Source organism: Mauremys reevesii, linkage group 2 (assembly GCF_016161935.1).
Source record: "Mauremys reevesii isolate NIE-2019 linkage group 2, ASM1616193v1, whole genome shotgun sequence".
Lineage (NCBI taxonomy): Eukaryota > Metazoa > Chordata > Testudines > Geoemydidae > Mauremys > Mauremys reevesii.
This window is the reverse complement of record NC_052624.1, coordinates 197,226,189-197,249,729: the sequence shown is the minus strand read 5'-3', so window position 1 is coordinate 197,249,729 and position 23,541 is coordinate 197,226,189. Positions and strand designations below refer to the sequence as shown.

The 23,541-nt window shown below is 43.4% G+C and overlaps 1 protein-coding gene across 8 annotated transcripts in view; it reads left to right on the top strand.

Moving 5' to 3' along the window:
• Window positions 1-23,541, top strand: part of LDLRAD4 (low density lipoprotein receptor class A domain containing 4) — a 234,892-nt gene that overhangs the window by 89,024 nt on the left and 122,327 nt on the right. For 2 of the 8 annotated variants that reach the window (XM_039525326.1, XM_039525324.1), the window contains exon 2: window positions 15,046-15,159. The exons of 5 other annotated variants lie outside the window; for them this stretch is intronic. The gene's annotated coding sequence lies outside the window, so the exon portion shown is untranslated. Of the gene's footprint in view, window positions 1-15,045; window positions 15,160-19,189; window positions 19,240-23,541 lie in introns of those variants that run through there. One more of the 8 variants, XM_039525325.1, reaches the window with a different exon arrangement.

Sequence of the window (23,541 nt, the reverse complement as noted above, 5' to 3'; positions counted from 1 at the left end):
TATCTTGAGCCCTTGCTCAGGTATTGCCTCTACCTCCCTCTTGTCCATCTCAGTCTTGTTTAAAACCCAGCTGAGCAGGCCCAGATGTGGGGGTGCAGAAGTGCCGTTTTCATTCTCTCTGCTAACCCATGCACTTTGCAGTGAGGGTGCAGGCTAAATCACTCAACTGCTGATAGTCCTCCATTACCACCCCACAATTTCTTTTATGTCTGGGGGACGGACAAGTTTTCCCATAATTCACTGTGAAGGTATCAGAGCAGCACAGTCTACTGCAGCAGAAAGAACCATTGGGATTTGCCCCTAGAAGTCCTAGCGACACACATGGGTGATTGCAGCACCAATGAGGAAACATTAACTCAGGTGTGGCTTTGCAGCGTAGCTGCTCAGACCTGGGTGCCGCTCGTGTGAGTTAATTCTGCAGTGAAGACATACCCTTAGACCAGGGGTCCCCAACGCGGTGCAACTAAATGCACCCGCATCCTGGCCGGTGCTGGAGCATCCGCCAAAATGCCGCCGAATTTCTGCGGTGTTTTGGCGGCGACGCCTCTCGATGATGTCACTTGTCCGCAGCAAGTGGCATCATCGAGAGGTGTCACCACTGAAACGCCGCAGAAATTCGGCGGCAACGCCTCTCGATGACGCCACTTGCCGCCAAGTGACGTCATCGAGAGGCGTCGCCGCTGAAACGCCGCAGAAATTCGGCGGCATTTCTGCGGATGCTCCACCGCCACCACGGTCCTTCCTCTGGCGCCTGCCAGACGAAAAGGTTGGGGACCACTGCCTTAGACAGTTTAATATTTTTTTTCCTTTTGAATTTAGCACCAGTGCCAGAGGTGTTTTTCCCCATTGTAGAACTTAGTGCAGTGAATTTCTTTGTAGCTTCCATTTTTAAAACGATTTTCAGTTTATAAGTTACTGTGGCCTTTCTGATACCTCAGCAACTCTTTCATCTTTCTTTCTGCACCGAGTGCGTTTTTAGTTCCATTATCTTTTATTACTAGATCAAGGAAAGCACACACAAAATTCTAACATGGGTCAGACTGAAATCCCAGGGGGAAAAAATGTTTTGTAATGGTTTTTCCTCACAAGTAAAAATAAGGTTTTTGTGCTGTGACTCAGCTTTGTCAAATTAGCTTTTTTTTCCTCCAATCTGAGAAAGCAGAAGCACAGCTCTGTATTGTTATGCGCTCAGCTAGAGCAATTATATGCAGTGACACTGAGCGCTCCACACTGTAGCGATGTTCTTTCACAAGCTGCTAAAAGTAGTCTGTCTTAAAAACATCTAAAACTGAATTTAAATAGCCTTATTCTTTTTTGTTCTCTGCTGTCATTCACACTAAAAGTTATTTTTTTTGCAAAGGAGGTAAAGCAAACCTTCTCCCCTATTCCAGTCATGAGGAATACTGGTGGGAAGTGTGTGTGGGAGGGTAGCTTTTCCTACTCTAAATTGCTCATCCCCCCAAAAAACTCATATATGAAAAGCAATGGGGTGACTTTTCACAGCTCATTCTTTCTCAATAGGACCAGATTTCTGGATAGGGCAGCTTCATTCGGTCAGAGTCTTGAGGTAAAGAGGTGAGAGAGCCTCTCAAAGCTTCACTATTACTACCCTGCACTGAAAAAGACAAAACTTTTTTCTCCGTCGCACAGAGGTCTTTATTTTGAATCATCCCTCAACAATTTGCAAAAAAAAAAAAAAGTTTTTTTAGGTTTGCTTTACCTCCTTTGGGGAAGGAGGCTGTTGTGACTTGGACACAGGAAGCCATAAGCATGTCTTTCCTGCTTTAAGGGACTGTGAGAGAGAATCAGTAGTGCAAGGTCACCACTGCTTGCGTGTTTCTGGGGCACCCCTCTTGACTCATGGGGATGTTAGTGAACATGGGCGTTCGAGAAACATCCCAAATGAAGTCTATATGTATGCAAGAGACGGTACTTGCTGACTCGCAAAGTGGGGAATGTGCATTAGGAGGGACGTTTAATCAGGAGGGTATGCACTTTGCCTCTCTAGAGGGAGTTGGGAACACTTTGTGGGAAAGCAGGAAGGGTTGTGTGTGGTGGAGGTTAAATGGGAAGATGACTCTATGTGGGAGAGCACACTACTAGCAGCCTCCATAATGTGATCCTATTCTAGAGAGAATGTGTGTGTAAAGGGAAACTGGCTAGGCCTTGCCTGTCCTTAAAAAGAGCAGAGTCTGGGGTGCACATCACTTCACAATTCTTGTTAGTTCAGTTGAATTGTTTTGGGGATTTTTTTTTTATAGAGCCCTTGTTCCTTTGGGGATTGGTCACATCCTTGACCACCTCTCTCCTTCTCCCAAACAGCTACTGCGACAACAGATACCCAGACTAAAAATGTTTGCCATAACTCATAAGTCAAAGTGCTTTCAGTCCCAGAATAGAGGAGACTGCAGGCAGACTTCATTACACAGTATTCATAACACAAACAAGCTTGCGATTATGTCATAGCAACAAGTGCTATGCTTACATGTAAGTTTGATTCAGGTCTCCAGGAGTGGAAGACCTCTGTGTCCAAAATATCACAGCAACCTACGTCTCTGAAAGAGTGCCCTACATAATTTTAGAAATTTGATATGACACCAATATAGTAGGCCATCTGGTGTCTTTTGCTGGCCTGGTGGGATATTCCTGGGACCCAAAAAATGTCTCTATTCTGGATAGGTGATGACAGCTCATTGTTAGTTGTTGATGTGAGAAGAGATACTTGTTTTTTGATGACATGAAGACAATGGAATCAGAGGACTGATTATTTTGTAAAACCTTATGGCTTTTGCAAACATCAGTTTATTGTTGGCCTGATCCTGCAAGGTGCTGAATGACTCCTGAGAGATTGTGGACATCCCTAGCCATTCTTTGAGTGATTGCACTTGCCATTCTACTTCAGGTATGCTTTCCTAAGGAAAACAGGGATGCAAGTATTTTTGTACCTGGGCAAATGGCCGGTACAAGATAGGTCCAAGAGCCAAGTAGAACTCAGTCTACTCAAGATAGACCCCCTCTTCAGTGTTCTGGGTATGTTGATCAACAAGAACAAGTCATTCTTCTCCCCAGTTCGGAGGATAGAGTTTATAGGGACAGTCTTGGATTCTACAGTTGCCAGGGTTTCTTATCTCAAGCCAGATTCCAGACAATGTTAACCATTTCCACAGACCTAAAAGCCCATCCAACCACAACTGTAAGGTAGTTCTTCTGGGACACATGGCCTCCTGCACCTATGCAGTTCAGCATGCCAGACTTCAACTCAGAAAGTTTCAGGTTTAAAGTTAGTGTACTCCCTGGTTTGTCACCACTGGACATGTTCATTTAGGTGCTGGTGGATGGATGCAACCAACGTGTATATGTCAGTTCTCTTTGCCTCTCCCCTATTCACACTGGCTCTGATTATGGATGCTTCGTCTCTACAGAATCTAGGCAATCTAAAAATTCAAGGTACATGGCCACAGTAAGATTTAGCTCTCCACATAAACATCGGGAGTTGAGGTCTATTCATCTGGCCTATTGGACTTTTCTCCCTCACATCAAGGGAAAGATTCTGCATGTCCTCAAGGCCAACATTGTGGCAATGTTCTATGTGAACAGACAGGGAGGGGCCAGGTTGGATAGTTTCTGACAAGCTTTGGGAGTTGTTCATCACCAATGCAATTCACCTCAAAGCATCCCTTCTTCCCAGGATTCACAACAGTTTGACAGGTTGGCTAAGCAGATCTGTCAGCGGAGATCATGAGTAGTCTCTCAGGTCAGATATCATGAGACTCATTTTTCAAATTGTCGTCTGTCTAGGAACATTACGGTCAGTACGTTACATTTTAGGCTGCTGACAAAAATATAATCTTGATTACATTTTAAAAAAACTCACCATAATGGGAAGTGCTAATTCTTTTGTTCAGTAGCAGGTCAGGCAGGGGTCTCTGATGGACTCTTTCCTGCTGTCTTGGAGAGAGAGTCTTCTGTATTCCTACCCTCCCATTCCACTCATTCCCATGGTGTTGACTAAGCTCAAGCATCATCAGGTTTGCATTATTCTCATAGCACCAGTTTGGCCTCGCCAACATTCATTCTCCAGGCTGCAGAGCCTCTTCACCAGGGCTCCTTTGACACTACCAACAGAACCAGCCTGATCTCCCAGACCATGGTCAATTTCTGAATCCCAACCCATCTTCTCTCTATCTTTCCACCTGGATGCTTCATGTTTAATGCCTCAGGACGCAGAGTGTTTGGGGAACATACAGAACATCATCCAGAATAGCAGAAAGCCTTCTACTTGATCTGCTTACCCGCTAAAGTGGAAACAATTCTCCTTATGGTCATAACAGAAAGATGTTTTGCTGTCTGGGCATGTTTTGGATTATCTGTGCTACCTGAAACAACAAGGCCTATCTATTAATTCCATTCATGTTCACCTGGCAGCTATCTCTGTTTCCACTCTCTAATTGCTAGCCAGTCAGTATTCTCGAATCCAATATCAGTTAGATTTTTATAGGGTCTAAACAGTTTATATCCCTAGTGATAGATCCTATTTCTCCCTGGGACTTGAATCTGGTGATAACAGCATTGATGGGTCCACCCTTTTGAACCAATAGTATCCATCCATTAAAATAGCATTTTTGGTAACTATTGCCCTGTGAGAAATGTGGTGAAATTATGAGTGTTGGTTGCTGACTATCCTTACACAATCTTGTATAAGGACAAAGTTTACTTACATCTGCATCTGAATTTTGAGACTAAAATAGTGTTGGAATTCTACATCAATCAAGGAATATTCTCACCAACTTTCTTTCCTAAGGCTGAAGAGAGAATCCATACTTTAGATATCAGAATGGTGTTAGCTTTTTACTTGGACAGAACCAGATCGTTTAGATTGTCATCCCAATTGTTTGTAGCAGTTGCAGAAAGGATGAAGGTGTCACAGTTCAGGACAACTGCATCTGCGTTCCCCCCTATCATCCAGCAAGGGCACCCACCTTCAGGCTTCTAGCTTCCCTGGCTGTCACCTTTCTTATGTGGAGACACAAGTCTCTGTCCCTCCAGACCAGGGTATCTCCAGGCTGAACAGTTCCCTGCCTTCACTGTGTTATTCCTAGCAAAACAAAACAAAAAAAACCCCAACTCTGCCTCAGCAGGCCTGCTTACTCTCTCTTCAGAAACTAATAAAAGAGTAAATGCCCACAGTTATAAGATACCATACAACACTTCCTGTGCAAGCCTATTTTTGTTGTCCTTCAAGACGTGTTGCACATGTCCATTCCACGAGCTACCTTCCTCCCCCTCCTTATTGTAGTCGGTCTAGTACGAAGGAAATCACGTTGGGGAAGGGGGTGGCTCCAGCCTTTATAACATTGTGCTGCAGCACAAGGCAGCAGAGGGTATATGCGCCATCCCAAAGGGTATCACTAAAGGAAAAAATCTCCAACTTTAGTTCACTGGGCATGCACACACCTGAAATTGAATGGACATGAGCAACACATCTCAAAGAAGAACAGTTACAAAACAGCTTAGTAACCACTTTTTACCACTGAAACACCCTGAAGATTATTAGATAAATCTAAAGTTATTTAAATAGATAGGCACCTCTTGTTATTTAATGCAGAGACTGAGTTTCTCAAGTACAGTCATGCAGATTTAAGATATAGTGTTCTCACCGCAGTATCATTTATTCTTCCTCTGTTCTCTCCGCTCACACATTGTAGATGCAATAGTTGGAAGTTATTTGTTGTTGCTTAATTGTTATATAATAAGCAAAAGAATGACAGATGGTGACACAAGAAGAGAAAATCTCTGATATTTCTCCATATCCAATGCTGGACAAAATTATGATTTTTTTCAAGTAAATGCTTTTGTTGGATTTTAGGTAAGCAAATAGTTATATAGTTAATCCAAAGAAGAGGCAATGCCGCATCCAAGAAAGAAAGGAGAACTGGTAGTGAGAAAATAGAAGGGAGGAAAGGTATAAGAACATAAAAACGGCCAAACTGGCCAATATCCCCTGGCAACCCGTTCCATGAGTTGACTGTGCATTGTGTGAAGAAATACTTCCATATGTTTGTTTTAAACCTGTGCCTATTAATTTCATTGAATGACCACTGGTTCTTGTATTATGTGAAGGAGTAAATAACACTTTGCTATTCACTTTTTCCACACCCTTCATGATTTTATAGATGTTTATCATCTCCCCCCCCCTTAATTTTCTGTTTTCTAAACTGATCAGTCCCAGTCTTTTTAATCTCACCTCATATGGAAGCTGTTCCATACCCCTAATCATTTCTGTTGCCCTTCTCTGTACCTTTTCCAGTTCTAATATATCTTTTCTGAGATGGGGTGACCAGAACTGTACACAGTATTTAAGGTGTGAGCATACCATGGATTTATATACTAGCATTATGTTTTCTGTTTTATCATCTTTCCGTTTTCTAATTATTCCTAACATTCCATTAGCATTTTTGACTGCTATTGCACATTGAGCGGATGTTTTCATAGTACTGTCCACAATGTCGCCCTCTTTCTTGAGGGGTAATGACTAATTTCGACCCTGTCATTTTGTATGTATAGTTGGGATTATGTTTTCCAATGTGTATTACTTTGCATTTATCAACATTGAATTTCATCTGTCATTTTGTTACCCAGTCTTGTGAGATCCCTTTTTAATTCATTGCAGGCAGCTTTGGGTTTAATTACCTTGAGTAATTTTGTATTGTCTGCAAATTTTGCCACCTCATGGTTTACCTCTTTTCCAAGATCATTTATGAATATGTTGACAGCACTGGTCCCTGTATAAATCCTTGGAGACCCTGCTATTTACCCCTCTCCCTGGTGAAAACTGACCATTTATTCCAACCTTCAGGCAGAAGTGAGAAAGACTGAAAGAGAGAAAGTTTGGCCTTGGAACACTTTATAAAACCTTTCCTGGTATTCTTACTGAAGATATATATTTAATCAGGGGTTAGGCAGGGCTTCTCTGAGTCAGTGTATTGAAGTGAGTTAAACATGAATGTTGCTAAAGGTCAGGCACAGCCACAGCTTCATAATTACAGTAGAGGTGGTACTTTATGCAACAGGTGGTGATGGCAGTGTGGTGTCTCTCCATAGACAGGTTGTTCCCTGTGTGGATGGGAAGACAGAGAGAGAAAAATACCACTGAGGTAACTGGAAGCATGAAATATGTACTTGCCATTGGCTGGAGTCTCTGGCACTGAAATTATAACCCAGCAGGTACCTGTGAATGTCAATTGCAATTATAACAGGCACATTGATGGTAACAAAGGAGACTTTTTTAAAATGGTAAAATCTAGCCCTTCTGTAGCCTGGAACTTCTAAATCATTTGCTCCTTTTAGAACTGCAAATGGCTTTACTCATGCCTTCCTTATTTAATATAGTATTTCTTATTCTGCAGTAACTTGGCTAATTGATGGTATCCCTACGTTCCTCTTATGTAATCTCCCTTTTTGGGGAAAGGTGAAAGTGTAGAAAGAGTACAATGGGCAGTTGTTTATCAATGCATATTGTAAAGAAAGCACGCTCTGTAAATAAAGAAATAAGAAAATCCCTCCCCATCCCTTTTTCTTTCAGCTTGTGTAACTTTGTATAAAGGAATTTCCCATAATTGAGATGTGGGGGAGAAAGCCTTTAGTCTACAGTAGCTTGTCCTAATTTCTTTAATCGACTTTGATATCTGTGTGGTCTGAAAGTTTGCTGTGGTACTCTCTCTTACACAGGAATATTAGCTCCCAATGTATTTTTTCTGAGCTTGAGACCTGCCTGGTCTGCATACAGTTTTTGTTTCTATTTCGATTAGAGCTATGATATAGCTATACCGGTACAAGGCCTAGTGTGGACACGGTTACACTGGTGTAAAAGTGCCTTACACCTGTCTCATTTATTCCCTTGCTGTTAGGGAATAGCTATTCCAGTATAAAGCGCCTATATATAGATGAAACTGTCACACTAGTTAAACCCCTTTATATGGGTATTGTTAAAACAGAGCAATTTTTGTGTGTAGACAAGGCCTTAGATTACAATACACTGCATGATCCTTTGAATACACTGAATGATCCTTTGAATGATAATACAGTTTGTGTGTGTGTCTAGAGTTTCTTCCAAATGAGTGCTGGGCGTGAACAGATTACATTCATTGTATGCTCTCCCCTTCTCTCCCCATTACTAGCCAGTTTTAAACTATTATATAGAGTGATCACTACTCTCGAATTGGCATCCTTTGAAATGTAATTTGTGTTTATTAGGTGACATCCGTGAGGATAATCTCATTTGGCTTTTAACCATAAGGTAAATATTTAATGACCTTCGGATGATCTCTTCACACAACAGTATGTACTGCCAGCTACTTGATGTTGATGGTGATACTGTTTCTGGCATGGTCTCCAAAGTGATAACCCTTGTTGTTTTGGAGTCTCTGTGTTATTGATGAACAGGATTATTTTCATCTGTTGCCTGGTCCAGGAGACACAGGCTGCTCAAAAACCCTGCTTATTGCCATGCTTTATTTGTTGTCTTGTTTCTTTTTATTAGGGACTTTTTTTCTCTCGAGTTTGGACGTGAAGAGTACCATTATATTAAGCAGGTGACATCTGTCTGAGTCTTCAGTTAAATCTTTTCTCGAGGTTAGGGTTAAAATAAACTGCAGTGCAAGTGATGCAGCTGCTATGCTGTTTTGAACATGTAGTCTTGATGCTTGTACTTTTGTGGATGGCTTTTGAAGGGTGTTTGTAAATGGACCGACACCTTAACCCAATTTCTGCACACAGACTCTGAGTTAGTGTCTAAAGTCATCCCTTCCTATGTTTTGACTTACCTGGTAACTCATAATGATAACAACATAAACCTCAGAATAAGCTTCATCTCTGAACTTGGCTGTTCTAAAGATTTCTCTCCAAAATCTTTCATTTCTACCCTGCTTAGGTCCTGTTTGGACCCACCTGCCAACATTACTTAGCAGTAATTGACGAATACAAGATTCTTGACCTGCAATCTAGGGTGACACAATGGAAGAACCACGCATTCTTATACAGGCCCTTTGGCTTTGTCTGCACTGGAAGTTGCCCTGGTCACAGCTATTGGTGACCTGTATTGGTGCAAAACCCTAGTGTAGACTGTCAAAGCTGTTATTTACACTGGTGGAACTTACCTGTGCTTGACAGTGGGGTAAGCTCCATTGGTGAAAATAGCATCTTGACCTGCCTATGTTAGAGGTAGAACCAATACTGCTACACTGATGGGTGTAACTGAGTTAAATCTCCACTCTAAATAAAGCCTTAGAGACTTCCATTATATTCCAGGAGTTTTTGTTTTAAGACACCAGTTTTACGGGATATTGGACTTCATATGCCACGTTTTGAAGTTTTGCTGCCATTTAACCTTTTTGATGAGGAAATACATACTTACATATGCATTCTCGAAGCCGAATCTAGTCAGTGTGTTGAAAACTACTTTGATTAAAACTAATGTCACTGCAGTGAAGTCTCCTTGAAGAATGTTTTCAGGGTGGATTCATAATGTGAGCTAACCAGGTGTAGTTGTAATAATTAAATATCCCTGAAGGTTGGAATCTGTTTTGTTGATTACACTGTGCGAAGTTTCTGGGCAGTGGCACCAGATTTTTGATTGTATAGATAGCTATTAAGTTTGTTTTAATTGTTTACTGCATTTCTGTACTTTACTAATATGAATAATTTATCGAGATATCATGCTGTTTCTGGCCACATGTTCACAATGGTCTATAACATGGCTAATAAAGGGAGAGAAGCTCCCAGACATGCAGTGGAAGAATGCTGTTCATTAAAGAGCCATTGGGGAGAGATTGTTTAATGCTACAAATAATCATGGCAGCTGCACAGAAACTGTGAGATATATAGCATAGATTAAGCTGTTCACATATTTAAACTGCAAAAACCAATTATATGCAGTAAGAAAAAAAACATTTTGCTGCATGTTTCCCTATGAAGAAGCCATAATATTGGTTAAATCATGAATGATCATTTATTTAACCTAGATTATAAACTCTTCGGGGCAGAGTCTCTCTTTTTAAATAAGTATTTGTACAACATCTAGCACAACTGGGCCTTTGATTCCAGACTGAGGTCCTTTGGTGCTATCATAATACAACTACATAACTTATTGTTAATTCATTGAGAAAAGTGGAAAGAGTTTCTATTTGTGTTAAATGCTCCTTAAAGCACAAAAGATTTAAAAGTTAGGTGTTCCAGTTAAGTATTGGGTTTTTTTCCCTCTCCTCCTTACTTTGTAGGCAATGGCATGGTGTTTACAGTAGGGAGTGAGCTGTGGTTTGGTTTGCTAGGGCTGGAAAGGTTTTCCTTTTTACTAATGCTGTATTTACAGATGAACCTATGGCAGAAATACAGTAATCTTGGAGTATAATTTTTCTGCAAGTTCTGCTTCCTTTATCTCCATTGGGTTTATATCTTGGAATCTAAGAGGTCTGGGGCTATGCTTTGTAAATACATTAACCGGAAAATTGACCTGTGTGCAGAAGAAGATATTGGGCTAGATTCTCTGGACAGGCCAAGGAGCACTCAGGGCAAGTCTGGAGGGGAGAAAGGTAGCTCCTCTGGTCTTGGGGCTGCTGGGCTATGGCTTCTATGCAGGTTAATACAAGAATTAAGGCTGTTCTCTCTTGCACCAGCTGCCAGATGAAGGGGTGCCCTAGCTATGTCCATTTTTCTCTGGCCACTGCACTGGCAGCCATGAAGGGTAGTCTTATAGCAGCTTCTCTGGCAGCCACCTGCTGGTGGAAGATCCCCTTCCTCATGGAGGATTCTCGTGGGAACAGTTCAACTGGATTTGGAGCTGTTTTTTAATCTGGAACATATTGGTGAATTAGACCCATTTATAACGCATTTTGTTTGCCTGTTTTATGTGCACGTTTCTCTGAATACCCAATCTCTTTATTTGATCAATACAAATGGCTACCTGACAAAGTTCCTGATTCCTGACAGGTAAGTGGTGTTGCTTGTCATGTATTACAGCAGAGGTCTAATGGATTCAAACAATAAGACATGGTGCTACCGTCCCAAGATGTTAAGTGCAGGTGTCTTTCAGCTGTGATTACTGGGATGCTGTCTTCCATCTGATATCTCTTAATCTTTCCCGTGTTAGGAGGACAGCTCGCTGCAGACATTACCTAGCAACAAAAATAGTTTGAGTCAGTTGGGGGAGAGAAGCAGGACATTTTTTATGAATCATGCTGAGATGATGCATTGTGGTTTTTAAAATGAGAAAGGAAAGGCAAGATTAAATATTGACATTTACTATATTCCAACTGTGTTACCTTTCAGTTTGTCTGACATAAAAGCATATATTCAATGAAACCAGGAAATAAAACCTTTGTCTAAATTCTTTTGTATGCCCCAAGCTGAAAAGGTTTAATGATTCATTATCCAGTGTTGCTCCAGCTGTAGCTGTATACTCCAAAGTATAAGCCACTCAGGCCCCTACAAATACTTTTTTGTAAGGGTTAGGGGTGTTTCAGTGCCAAAGATTACACAATATACTGTATCCAATGAAAAGTTTTATTTTAAATACAAATTTTAATGATACCTTTGAGTTTCATAAAATGGGTTTAATAAATAGATGTGGGTAGTAGTGAGAAACCTGAAAATGTACCCTAAGCCTACAGAAAACTAGACATGCTGTTCTCAACAAGTAACTTTCAATGCATTTGCAGTGCTGTAGTTATAGTAGGTGGAAACTCTGAAGGGTTATGACTTGTTTTTAGGCAAATGTAGTAAGAAACTGTAACTTCACAAGGCTAAGCCGCTGAAGCAAATCCTCATGGTGGCACATTTTCTTGATGTGAATTTCATAAGCTGAGTTAGGCACAGGATTGTAATGAGGGTGATACCATGACCTAATTGTTAAAATATAAATAGTCTGTACACGTATGAGAGAAGAATAAGGTGAGAAAAGAGAGGAAAAGGTGCTGATGCGTGCTGAGATACTTTGACATTAAAATTATACTACTCCTGTAATATTGGTGAATTTTCCACCATGATGGTGTTATCCAACTTAGAGGTGATAACTTGCGAATGAGTATTTAGCATAAACTAGCCTAAAATCTGGAAAAATGTCAGAAGTGGGTGTTGGTAAGAGTTTGAAATCTTAATTCACTTTTTCATATGATTCTTACTATATTGAAATAGAGCCAAAATAAGTTATTTTTGTCTGCTGGAGCTGTTACTTTCCAAAGTAGTTTCTTATCACTGTGGACATCAGATAAGATTTGTACTGGATGAGTATTTGTTAATATCTGTCTATATGGTTCATTAAGTGGAGATGAATAAGAGGTGATTCTATAGATGGAATTATACAATCAGATAAACGGTTAACATAATCTGATACTGATTTCTATAAAATTATTTCAAGAAAAAGAAGCTGAAGAAAATACAGTGGATGTACTTTTTAGGTCAGAGTTGTCAATGGTACAGTGTTAAAAATTTACTGACAAAGGAAATTCTAAATGAATATTTTATGTTTACTGCACTCATTTTGAGTCATCAGATGGTTTTCTATTCATCAGCCTGAGAAACAATTTTAGGGCTGCCACTTACTAGGAGCTTTCTCATTTGTCTTATATAGGAAGTTTAGTTTTAGAGAGTGTCTGTAAAGTACAAGATAGAATAACAAACCTGAAAAAATACTGCTTTTCTCTGGAGAGCAGGGATTGCTAAGGGATAATGTAGCTTAGAGCAGATTTTGAAGTGGTGCATTCATTTTCCCAGCTCTGTCTTCAGAATTGGTAGAGTATCCTTGAAAGTGATTGTAGAATAGCTTTCCTCCTGTAATAACTGTGGTTGATAGCTAACAGGTTATCGGAAGCACTGTTGTTTCACAGGGATTAGCTTTGAGCTAACATTTGCAGTGTGTTTCTGCTCAGCTCCTAACTTTAGGGCAGAGGAAAGGGAAGAGACAATTATATATGGCAGAGAAGCAAGCACTGTTCCTTACTTTCTCATTCATAAAAGTACCTCTGGAAGTTTTTGTAGCCCTAGTGACAGAGCAGTCTAGAGGATCCATATCAAATCCAGAACCTTGTTCCTGGCCTTCCAGAGTTTGGGAATATCTCAAAGATGCCAGAACGACATCTTGTCAACTGGAGTGTGTAGTGAGTAAATGGGTAGTGTAACATAGGGCAAAACTTTTACATAGTTTCAGCATTAATCAGGTAATAGGCTTTTGGGTGAAGTGGAGTAAATACAGGATGCTTTCTTGTTAAAGGTTTGCAGATGGCTTGATTTTCAGAGAGGTTGAGCACATACAAATTCTACTAGAGTCAATAGAGCTAAAAAGTGCTCAGTAAGCTCTGAAAGTCAAGCTGATACAAAATATCACTGTTGTTTTTCTCCATGCTCATGTAAGCTTGATGCAGTCTGGCCTGAGATGCTGCAAAGGCAGTATTGCTGAAGATTGAATTGTAAGGTAAGCAGTGGAGGGATCTGAACCACAGTCCAGGTTATCATGCGTACCTAGCAGCCTTTTCACTCTCAGAATAAGCACCACTGGCTTTGCTTGCTATGACTGGAATTTGAAAAAGTTCCATTAGGGAATCTCTCTTTTCTCCCTTTGTCTTCCTCCCCCCTTGCTATTGGGGCATGGGAGGATTTGGCGGCAAGCAGAATTAATGACACTTGTCACTACTTGAGGGGGATTTTGAGAATTTCATCAGTAGAAGGAAGGGAAGGAGAAAAAGTTCACATCAGCCTGGAGAGATAAGTGAGGTTTGTTGTCTGACCTTTGTAACAGATGCCCTTAATACACCCAGCTGCCAAAACCCTCTTGAGCTTCCTCTGTTGTCACAGTTCTTCTTGCCCCCTTAATACGCCCACCTGACCTCCTTTTCTAGATAACCAAACCATTCCTCAGTAGTGACAGATGCCCCAATTTCCTTCTCCAGCTGCTGAAACCCTCCCTGAATTCCCCAGCAGTGACAAGCACGTGGATTTCCTTTCCTTTCCTTGCAGGGGCAAATGTTTGATTTCTCTCCTAGTTGATACAACCATCTCAGTTCATCCCAGTAGTCAGAAGTGCCTAACCACACCTGGGTCCCTCAACTTGCCATGTCTTCCACCCGCCACATGGGCTATAAAGTCTTCCTAAAAAGCAGTATATCTTATTTCAAACAAGCTCTGACATACAGTACTGTTTGCCCTGCTTTCTTCTGTCCTCTCTGTCTCTCTTCACAGCTGGAAACTCTAAAGGCAATGTTGGGGCTCAACTTGACCTCTCCCACTGCAGTATGTTAACATACGATCGCACTAGCTCATGGGTAGAGCTCTTATTTGTCTTTTCCTCCTTTTTTTTTATTATTATTGTGCAGTGATACAAAGCTAACATCAGTCTGTCAGCAAAGGAACATGCTAAACTCTGTAAACATGTCAGAATAATTTTGAAAAACTGTTAAATAACTTGGGCATCCCAAAGACCAAGTGTTGCAATAGGCATTCTTGCTGCAGTCTTGATTTCTTTTTATCTTGTTATCAGATGTTGCAACCAGTCTGCAGGGTAGATGTGTAATGTGGACAAAGGATTTGGGGATGGGGGAGGTGCTCTTTCTTACTGAAATACAGAGGAAGTGTGTCAAGGGCACAAGACTAATTATTATCAACCTGTCATAGCACTGCCATTAGGAAGCAGATGTTCCTGAGTAGTGTGTATTGGTGACATCATGGCTTAACACTGGAATTAATTAGAATAATCCTAATATTTTACAGTTAATTTAATATCCTTGGTGAAAGGCACTGAACTAACTGTCCTAAAGATTGAAACCTGCTGTTTTTCTTCAGACCAGACACGGAAGTTTGCATGGAAGTGTGTCAGTGGCACGGCGTGTTGTGTACCAGCAATCACTATCACCCTTTTGGGGGCAATTATCACCCTGAGTACAGGCAGCTCTAGCCTACCAATAGAAACAAAAAAAAATTATACAAAATATTAGAAAAATAATTTCCACATCTTTCCTGCCAGACCTGACTCCAGTTTCATTTTTACCTGCCATGTCCCAGATTGCTCCTGCAGCATCAGAAGACATCGCTTGATATCTGAAGCAATGTAAGGAGCAGTGTTCAATATCTTGACTTTAATTGCTGATATCAACCCAGTGACTCAAGTATTGGCAGGTAAAAAAACCACACCTTTTGGTTTGCCTTTATGGTTCACGAGTAACTCTGAGCATGATGGCTTCATCATAGCCTCTGTCTATTCACAATAGGGGGAGATTTTTCCTTACGTGTTGTGACATGCCAGGGTACAATCCGGACTAATGCTATTGGACTGGGCATGGTAAGCAGAGGAAAGACACGTACAGACCCCTAGCAGGCGCATGGACTTGCACCAGAACCGGGCCATGAACTGAGAGCCCTGATTGGCGGTGATGCGCTCTGGAAGACCATGGAGGCTTTTATATATTCTATATATTAGACTACATGGCTAATCCATCTCTTCAGCAAAGGAGTGGCCTGTGCAGGGAATGAACTGGGCCATTTTGGTAATGTGGTCCACAATTGCCAAAACTTATAAATTTGTTGTACTCTGATAATTCTACAATGAAGTCTATGGCAATCGCTACCCAGTGTTCAGATGAGGATCCTTTCTGCTGATTGTCAAATAGCACTGACCTAGCATGGAGGAAGACCTTCCAGTGCAACAGTGCTGGGTTGCTGCACTCCAAGAAGAAAGTGGCCCAGTCTAATGCTTCCCTGGACAGCAGGCTCACCCTTGCATGATTTGTAGCATAGGACGAAGGATGCATCATGAAAAGGAGGTGGCACAAGTTTACGAAACCTGGAATTACTGGCAATTACCATCAAACCGTTCCGTCAGATTTACTGGGGAACAGGGCTTCCCGAGCCATGTCTGGAGTGCAGCATTTTCAGCCTGGAGCTGTCTGACTTGCTCCTGTAGTAGCAAGGAGCTATTATTCTGTGGTATGGTTCTCTGAGGTTATCTCGACAATCTAGGCTTGTAGGGCTTAGTTGTCCGCCTGAAGGCGAGCAGCCCACTTAAGCATGTCCAGTGCTCCCAAAGGGTTAGCCAGTCCATTCTGCAGGCACCAGGCCCACTCCTGTGGCCTGTGTGGACCATTCAAATTGTCACAACTGGCACATGGACAGTCTGACCTAGTAGGCAGAGTGCGAGTTGGGAGCTGATACCAGGAGATCAGAGTCTGAGATACGTCAGCCAATACACCGAGAGTGTGGTGTTAGGAGGCAAGCAGGGTCAGGTCACCAGGAGATGGGAGTTTGAGACAGGCCAGAGGGCAAACTGAGAGTCGGGTGTCAAGAGACAGGCAGTGCCAGGTCACCCGGAGGTCAGAGTTAGGCAGGAGGAGTAGGTAGCACAGGGGAAGCAGTCTTAAGCAGGGGAAACGCAGTTGCATGGACAACGACCTATTCCTGTGCACGGTTTAAATACCAGCAATCAGGACCTCCAGCATTATGCCAATAAAACCCCAGGATTGGAGTGCTTTGTTGGAACTCAGCTTCTAGTTCTGCTGACTGTTAGCAGGTCACTGGGTAGCAGATCAGAACTTACTGCCTCCTAAGAGCCTTGTGGACCGGGGTTCAAGGCCCACAGTCCCTGATATTATCAGACTAAACAGTTGCTGGATTCCTGCCTAGCAAGATCCTGTTTCAGACAGACATCTCTGGTTATTCTTCTGCCTCAGTCAGATTCCTTTGGCATGCACTATACCAGATACAGGGGCATGTGGAAGGGCTCTGTTTCAGTAGGTTCCTGCAGCTGCGATGCTTGCCACAATAACTGACTAGAAGCAGCTTGTGTTCCTTTTCTGCCTCCCCCTCAAGGAAGGTGACAGTCTCTCTTCATCTCCCTGAGTCACTGCAAAGGAGGGGATTAGCACAAGTCATGACTGAAGGGCATGAATATAACCGGGTGGAAAGTCTGTATCATCCCTGCCCTACAGTACGCTTGGTTGAACTCATCAGAAAGTAGTAACCTGCTTTAATGAGTGCAATATCATATCTAAAATATTAAATCTGGCAACATCGAAATATGTGATAATTTTTTCAACTGGATTGGTAGTGGCAGAACCAAATGGAAAGCCTGATCTCAAAGCAAGCAGGAAAAATATATATCCAAGAGCTATAATAATAATAGGAGATATACCAATCTCCTAGAACTGGAAGGGACCTTGAAAGGTCATCTAGTCCAGCCCCCTGCCTTCACTAGCAGGACCAATTTTTGCCCCAGATCCCTAAGTGGCCCCCTCAAGGATTGAACTCACAAGCCTGGGTTTAGCAGGCCAATGCTCAAACCACTGAGCTATCCCTCCCCCCTGGAGCTAGAGTACTGTCTTACGTACAGGAATATACATTGCCTCCCATCATGGAGGTACATGCTGGCAGATTTTTGGACATATAATATACTCACATATCTATTAGACTCAGGGGTAAAAAAGATAGATGCAACCATGACCCCCCTCCCCTTTAAAGCTGCACTATAGTTTAAAATCTATATATTGTTTTGCTGTTTGAGAGGTGAATGGTGGGGAAAGGAACAATCCTTTTTTTCCTATTTCTTTTCCATATGCAATGGATTGTTAGAAAAGATGTTAATCATATTGTCACTTTTAATGTAGAGCAGATTACTTCTGACTTTTGAATGTAACCAGTGACTCAGTATTTCATCCCATATATTACATCTGATCCTACATTTATATGTTTGTGTGTGTAATATGCAAAGACTAAAATAAATGACTATGAATAGTTTTTAGGTGATGGGGCATGACTCATAATTTCTGCTCCTGCAGGGGCCTGACTAAGCAAGGGGGAAAAAAAACAAAAGAAAATTAGAGCCAAAAGCAGTTTGTAGCCACAGTAATTTAATATTGAATAAAACCAACATTGAGTATTCGTTTAAATGTCATTATAAGGTATTCTCTTCAAAATAAATCTTTACTGATGTCCCTACCTCTGGAAGGTTGTCAGGTGAGTCTGTTAAAGGGATCAATGTGCATCAGATTCCTATTGCCAGGCAAGCTGTACAGCTACAAATAGATGATGAAAAATAGACAGTGGAACAGTTTGGCAGAGGTTTTTTGTTTTGTTTTAAGGAGAAGGCCTTTTTGCATATGTGGTGATTTTTTTAATAAAATTGTAAATTCAGCAGCCATTTTTATTTTTTTTAAAAAGGTCTAGCTCCCCTCAGTCATCCTGATAATACTTTACATTTTGTATTTTCAAAGCATTTTGCAAACATTAACTCACAGCACTCCTGGGAGATTAGCCAAGTGTATATTATTCCCGTTTCACTGATGGCATAGAGGTTGTGACAAGGCCACAGAGGGAGTCAGTCCAGGAATCAGGACCAGAACTTGGGAGATCCTGGCGCCCAGTCCTGTGCTCAAACAAGGCCATGCCCCTCTCCCTCATGGAGCAGGTTTGATACTTATGGACCAGGTCTGTCACAGAAGAATTCAGACTTTAATATTCTGACACTTGTTTAATTTGTCTCCTCGTATTATCCACAATCTTCCATACTCCTGACTTCCTTAAAGCATCTCTTGAATTTTGTATCTCTTGTAGTGCTCCTGAAGCTGCTAGGTGGACAAGTTGGCCCCCACTTCTCATTTGTGCCATCTCTTTGGCTCATCCACTCTCTGCTCTGCATGATTCCATATTGTGAAGAGTGTGAAAACAGAAGAGCTTGGACATAAAAAGAGGAGGTTTTTTTCCTTCTTGTTTAGCAGTGTTTTGTGAAGAAAGATCTCTTGCCCTGGGTCTTTTGTTTTTGGAGGTATGGGTAGAGGAGAAATCACTGAGCAGGGACTAGTGGGGCTGCATTAGAGTGTGTGTGTGTCCGTCTGCGCATGCCCATGTGCTGGGAAGAAATTATGGAGGGCCCCAGTGCTGCCATAACAAGGTGAAAGCCATTTCCCAGTGCTGCAATAATGGGAGTGAGGAGATTAAATACATGTAGTGATGGAAGTGTAGTGACTGCCCAGTACTATAGCACTGGGATAGGGAAGATGACAAATGAGGATGAAGGAGCCCAACCCTACAATAATGGAGGAAGGAGAGGAATGTAGTTGAAGAGCCTCTGCTGAGTAATGGGGAGAGAGATTGAAGGGGAAGGCCAATATTGCAATTATCATGCAGGAAGAAATTTGCAGAGGTCTACCTGACCCCATTACATGGTATGAGAAATCTTCCTGCCTCCCACATCCTCAGCCATAACAGGTATGTCTCCTATGTATTCATATGGATGAAAATGATAACAATAATAAAACTGGTAGCAGAATCAAATTAATGTGGTCTCCTGCAGGAGAAATATTTACCCGATGTGTCCTGCCAGTTAGAGAGATTGGCATTAAACCTAGACATTACCTCATCTTCCTGGGCAGACAGCCTATTTCTATGCTAAGCAAGTCTGCAGGAGTGAACAACTGAATACCTGCCTGATTAGCTGTGCAGCAGCAGATCCTGGTTGGAAGCGATTTCCCTTAGCGCTTTTTCTCTCTTGCGCTCTCTCTCTCGCTCTGCAAGGTTTGTCACTATGTGTTATCAAACTGTTTTTCATCTTGAAGGGCACATCGCGGGGAAGATTTTCCAGACAGGTGGGCAAGTATAAATGCTGATCCAAATCAGAAAGGTCAAGATGAACAGAAGGAAGAAAAGTAAAGTGTTTGTGTCCCTCCCTCCCTTTCTTTCTGCATGTATCAGTGCCAACGAGGTGAAAGTGGATTAATGAGGAAGGGCGAGATAAGTACAAAGATGGGGCTATAAAAAGGAAATTTTGTTTTTTGAGTATAAATGGAGGTTCCTTTATGAAAACTTTAATTGTCTGCCACTGATAATATCTTTAGCTTTGTTCTTGGGTGACAAATTTTAGGATTCTCTGTTAGGAGTAAAATCATGGCATAATTATAATAGTTGGCACTTGTATATCTGAGGATCTATCTGAGGATCTCAAAGTGCTTTGCAACCCTTAAAGAATTAAGCCTCATAATACACCTTTGGGACAGTTAAGAGCAACAGTAAGGAGCATTGCTGCTGTCTCAGGCACCCCTGAATCATTCTGCTCTGAGAAGACAGAATGGCTCAGGACCCCTCTGCTTGGCTACTCTATTTTCTTCTCTGCATGACTCAGGACAGAATTTTGCCTCAAGAGACTTACCAAAGATCTCCTAGTGATTCAGTAGTGTACTTAGGAGCCGTGACTCCTCATCCCCTGCTGCTGTCACTAGACCATTGGTAACTTTGTTTGGTAAATAGAGTATCTACAGGTATATAATTCCCTCCAATAAAGGAATCTTCTGGTAAAAGCAGCAAAGAGTCCTGTGACACCTTATAGACTAACAGACGTCTGTTAGTCTATAAGGTGCCACAGGACTCTTTGCTGCTTTTACAGATCCAGACTAACACGGCTACCCCTCTGATACTCTTCTTCTGGTAAGTAGCGGTCGGCTTCCGCCTCAGGAGTGACACAAAGGAGCTGGAAATTGATTAGAGAATTCAGCCTCTGTCTTTTAGTGAAAACAACAAAGCCATTGTACAGTAGGTACTGATTCTCCATTCACTCTGTGTACAGTGTGACATACCGGGGTACAAGCCAGGCTAATGAGCAGCTGTGGCACCCCTGCCCTCAGAGGCGATTTACAGTAAAACACGGGGGTGCCCTGGCTGGCACAGGGCCCTCCAACGAGAGGGAGCCCCAGAGCTGAGCAGCTGCCGGGGCAGAAGCTTGGTGCTGCTGGATTCTGGGGCTCCTCCTGCAGGCTCCTCCCACATTGGGAGCCAAGCTCCTCCCTCCCCTGCCTCTTCCCGGCCTCCTCCCCCAAGTGTGCCACATTCCTGCCCCTCCCAGCGCTTCCCCTGCCACCAAACAGCTGTTTGCCTGCGCTCAGGTCTTTCCAGGAGGGAGGAGGAGGAGCGGGGCTGCAGCGGGCTTGGGGGAGGAGGCAGAGAAGAAGTGGGGGCAGGGCCTGGGGTAAGGGGGTAGAATTGGGGTAGGGCAGAGCAAAGGTGGGTCCCCCGCACTCACCCTACACATACCTCCTGCAGCCCCTTGCCATGAGCTGCTCAGGGTCGGGGGCTGGGAGCACCCCCACGACCCCAGCCCAGACCCCCAGACTCCTGTCCTGACTCCTGTACCCCCTTCACATACCTCCAGCCCCCTGCCCTCCCTGACTCCTGCACCCCCACACATAACCCAGCCCCCCCACACCCCATGCCCTGACTCCTGCACCTCCCCACTCCCACCCTGAGCACAAAACAGGAGCTCCTGTACTCCTCACACCAAATGGGAGCTGCCACAGGTAAGCGCTCCACACCCCAACCTCCTGCCCCAACCCTGAGCCCCCTCTTGCATCCTAACTCCTGGCCAGACCCTGCACCCCAACCCCCAGCCCACTCCTGCACCCTAACTCCCTCCCAGACCCTGCACCCTCAGCCCTGATTCCTGCACCCCTCACACACTCCCAGCCATGACTCATGCACCCCCTCACACAGTCCGAGCCCCCTGCCCTCCCTCACTCCTGCATCCCCTCACACATCCCCTCACACATCCCCACCCCTGACTCCTGCATCCCCTCACACACCCCACCCCTGACTCCTGTACCCCGTCACACACCGTCAGCCCCCTGCCCTCCCTGACTCCTGTAACCCCCCACAACCCCTGCCCCACACATCCCCAGCTCACTGCCCTCCCTGACTCCTGGATCCCCCCATACCCCAAGCCCCCTGCCCACCCTGACTCCTGAACCCCCCCTCCCACACACACACATCCCCACCTTCACCCCTCGCACTAAATGGGAGCTGTCACAGGTAAGCGCTCCACATGCCAACCCCCTGCCCAAGCCCCCTCCTCACCCTAACTCCTGGCCAGACCCTGCACCCCAATCCCTAGCCTGCTCCTGCACCATAACTTCCTCCCAGACCCTGTATCCCCAGCCCAGTGGCGTAGCCAGGCGCAGGGAACGGGGAGCAGGGCGGCGCTCTGGGTCTTCGGCGGCACCTCGGTGGCAGGAACTTCACTCATTCTGTGGGTCTTTGGCGGCATTTCGGCAATGAAGCTTCAGTGCTGCTGAAGACACCCGGAGCTAGTGAAGGGCCCGCTGCCGAAGTGCTGCCAAGACCTGGAGCACCGCCTCGTCAGTAAATGCACCGCAGCGGGTGGCGCCTTTTTTTTTTCCGCTTCTGGGTGAGTAAAATTAAAAAGGCTCCACTTGCGCTCGGTGGGGGAGCGGCTGCTGCCCCGCTCCCCCGCAGCTACGCTACTACTCCAGCCCTGAGCCCCCTCCTGCACCCTAAGTCCTGGCCAGACCCCATGCCCCAATGTTATTTTACATTTTTTTTTATAAAGCACTCTTATCCAAAGCGCTTTACAATAGTTAGCTAATGGTACAAAAAATATTTGGAAAGCTCATTAAGGGGTCTGCCAAGACCCTCAGCAATTTTCAAGTGGTCTGTGGAAAAATAAGTTAGACTACAAAAACAATCAAGGTACCTCACTTTATTTTCATTTACTTCCTATTACTTATAGGAGGAGAATGAAGGAAAAAAGAATGAAAAACTGGTGCAGGGGGGGAGGGGAAGAGATAAGAGAGAGAGTTCTTTTTCTTGGCTGGGTCCCAAGGAGGGGCCCTAAAAATGTAGCTGAGCACAGAGCCCCACTAACTCTAAATCCACCACTACCTGCCCTGCAACCTTGGGTGCCTTACAATGCTGAATTAGCTTTCACCTGGGCTGCTCACGAACAGCCTTACAGCCACACTTGGGTTACACTCTGGCTCTTACTAGCCTGGTTATACTGCAGGGTGACCCCAACACACCCCCAGTCTTTGATTTTCCCTCAGAAATGTATGTTCTCTACTGCCCACCCCTCTCCTGGACAATACAAGATATATGCAGGTCTTGTCTTCACCCACAGTGCTATAGCAGCACAGCTGCACCAGTGCTTCTGCATCGCTGTAGCGCTTTATTGAAGATGCTATTATGCTGATGGGTGAGCTTCTCCAGTCGCATAGTTAATCCACCTCCCCTAGAGGCAGTAGCTGTGTTGATGGGAGAGGCTCTTTCATTGACATAACGCTGTCTACATAGGGGGCGGGTGGTTAGGTCAATATAACTATGTCGCTCAGGGGTATGGATTCATCACTTCCTTCAGCAAAGTAGACATATCGATATAGCTCTATAGTGTAGACCTGCAATAAATTGGTTAATTCCTTAAAAGAAATAATGTGCATACCCTTTGTGACCTCAAATGAAGTTTCCCAGACACTTCAATTTAAACACACTGGATTAGATAAATTATTAACTACAAAGAGAGAGATTTTAAGTGAGTTCAAGTAATGAAACATAAATGGTTACAAGAAAAATAAAGATAAGATGTTTACTAATACCAACTTAACAAACTGTATCAGATTCAAGAAAAGTTTCTCATTGCATTGCTTTCAGCAGTTTTATTGTCCAAACCCTGTAGATCAGAACCACTTCTCCCACAGTCCAGCGAAGGCTTCCTTTGTTGCTTCAGGTGCAGGG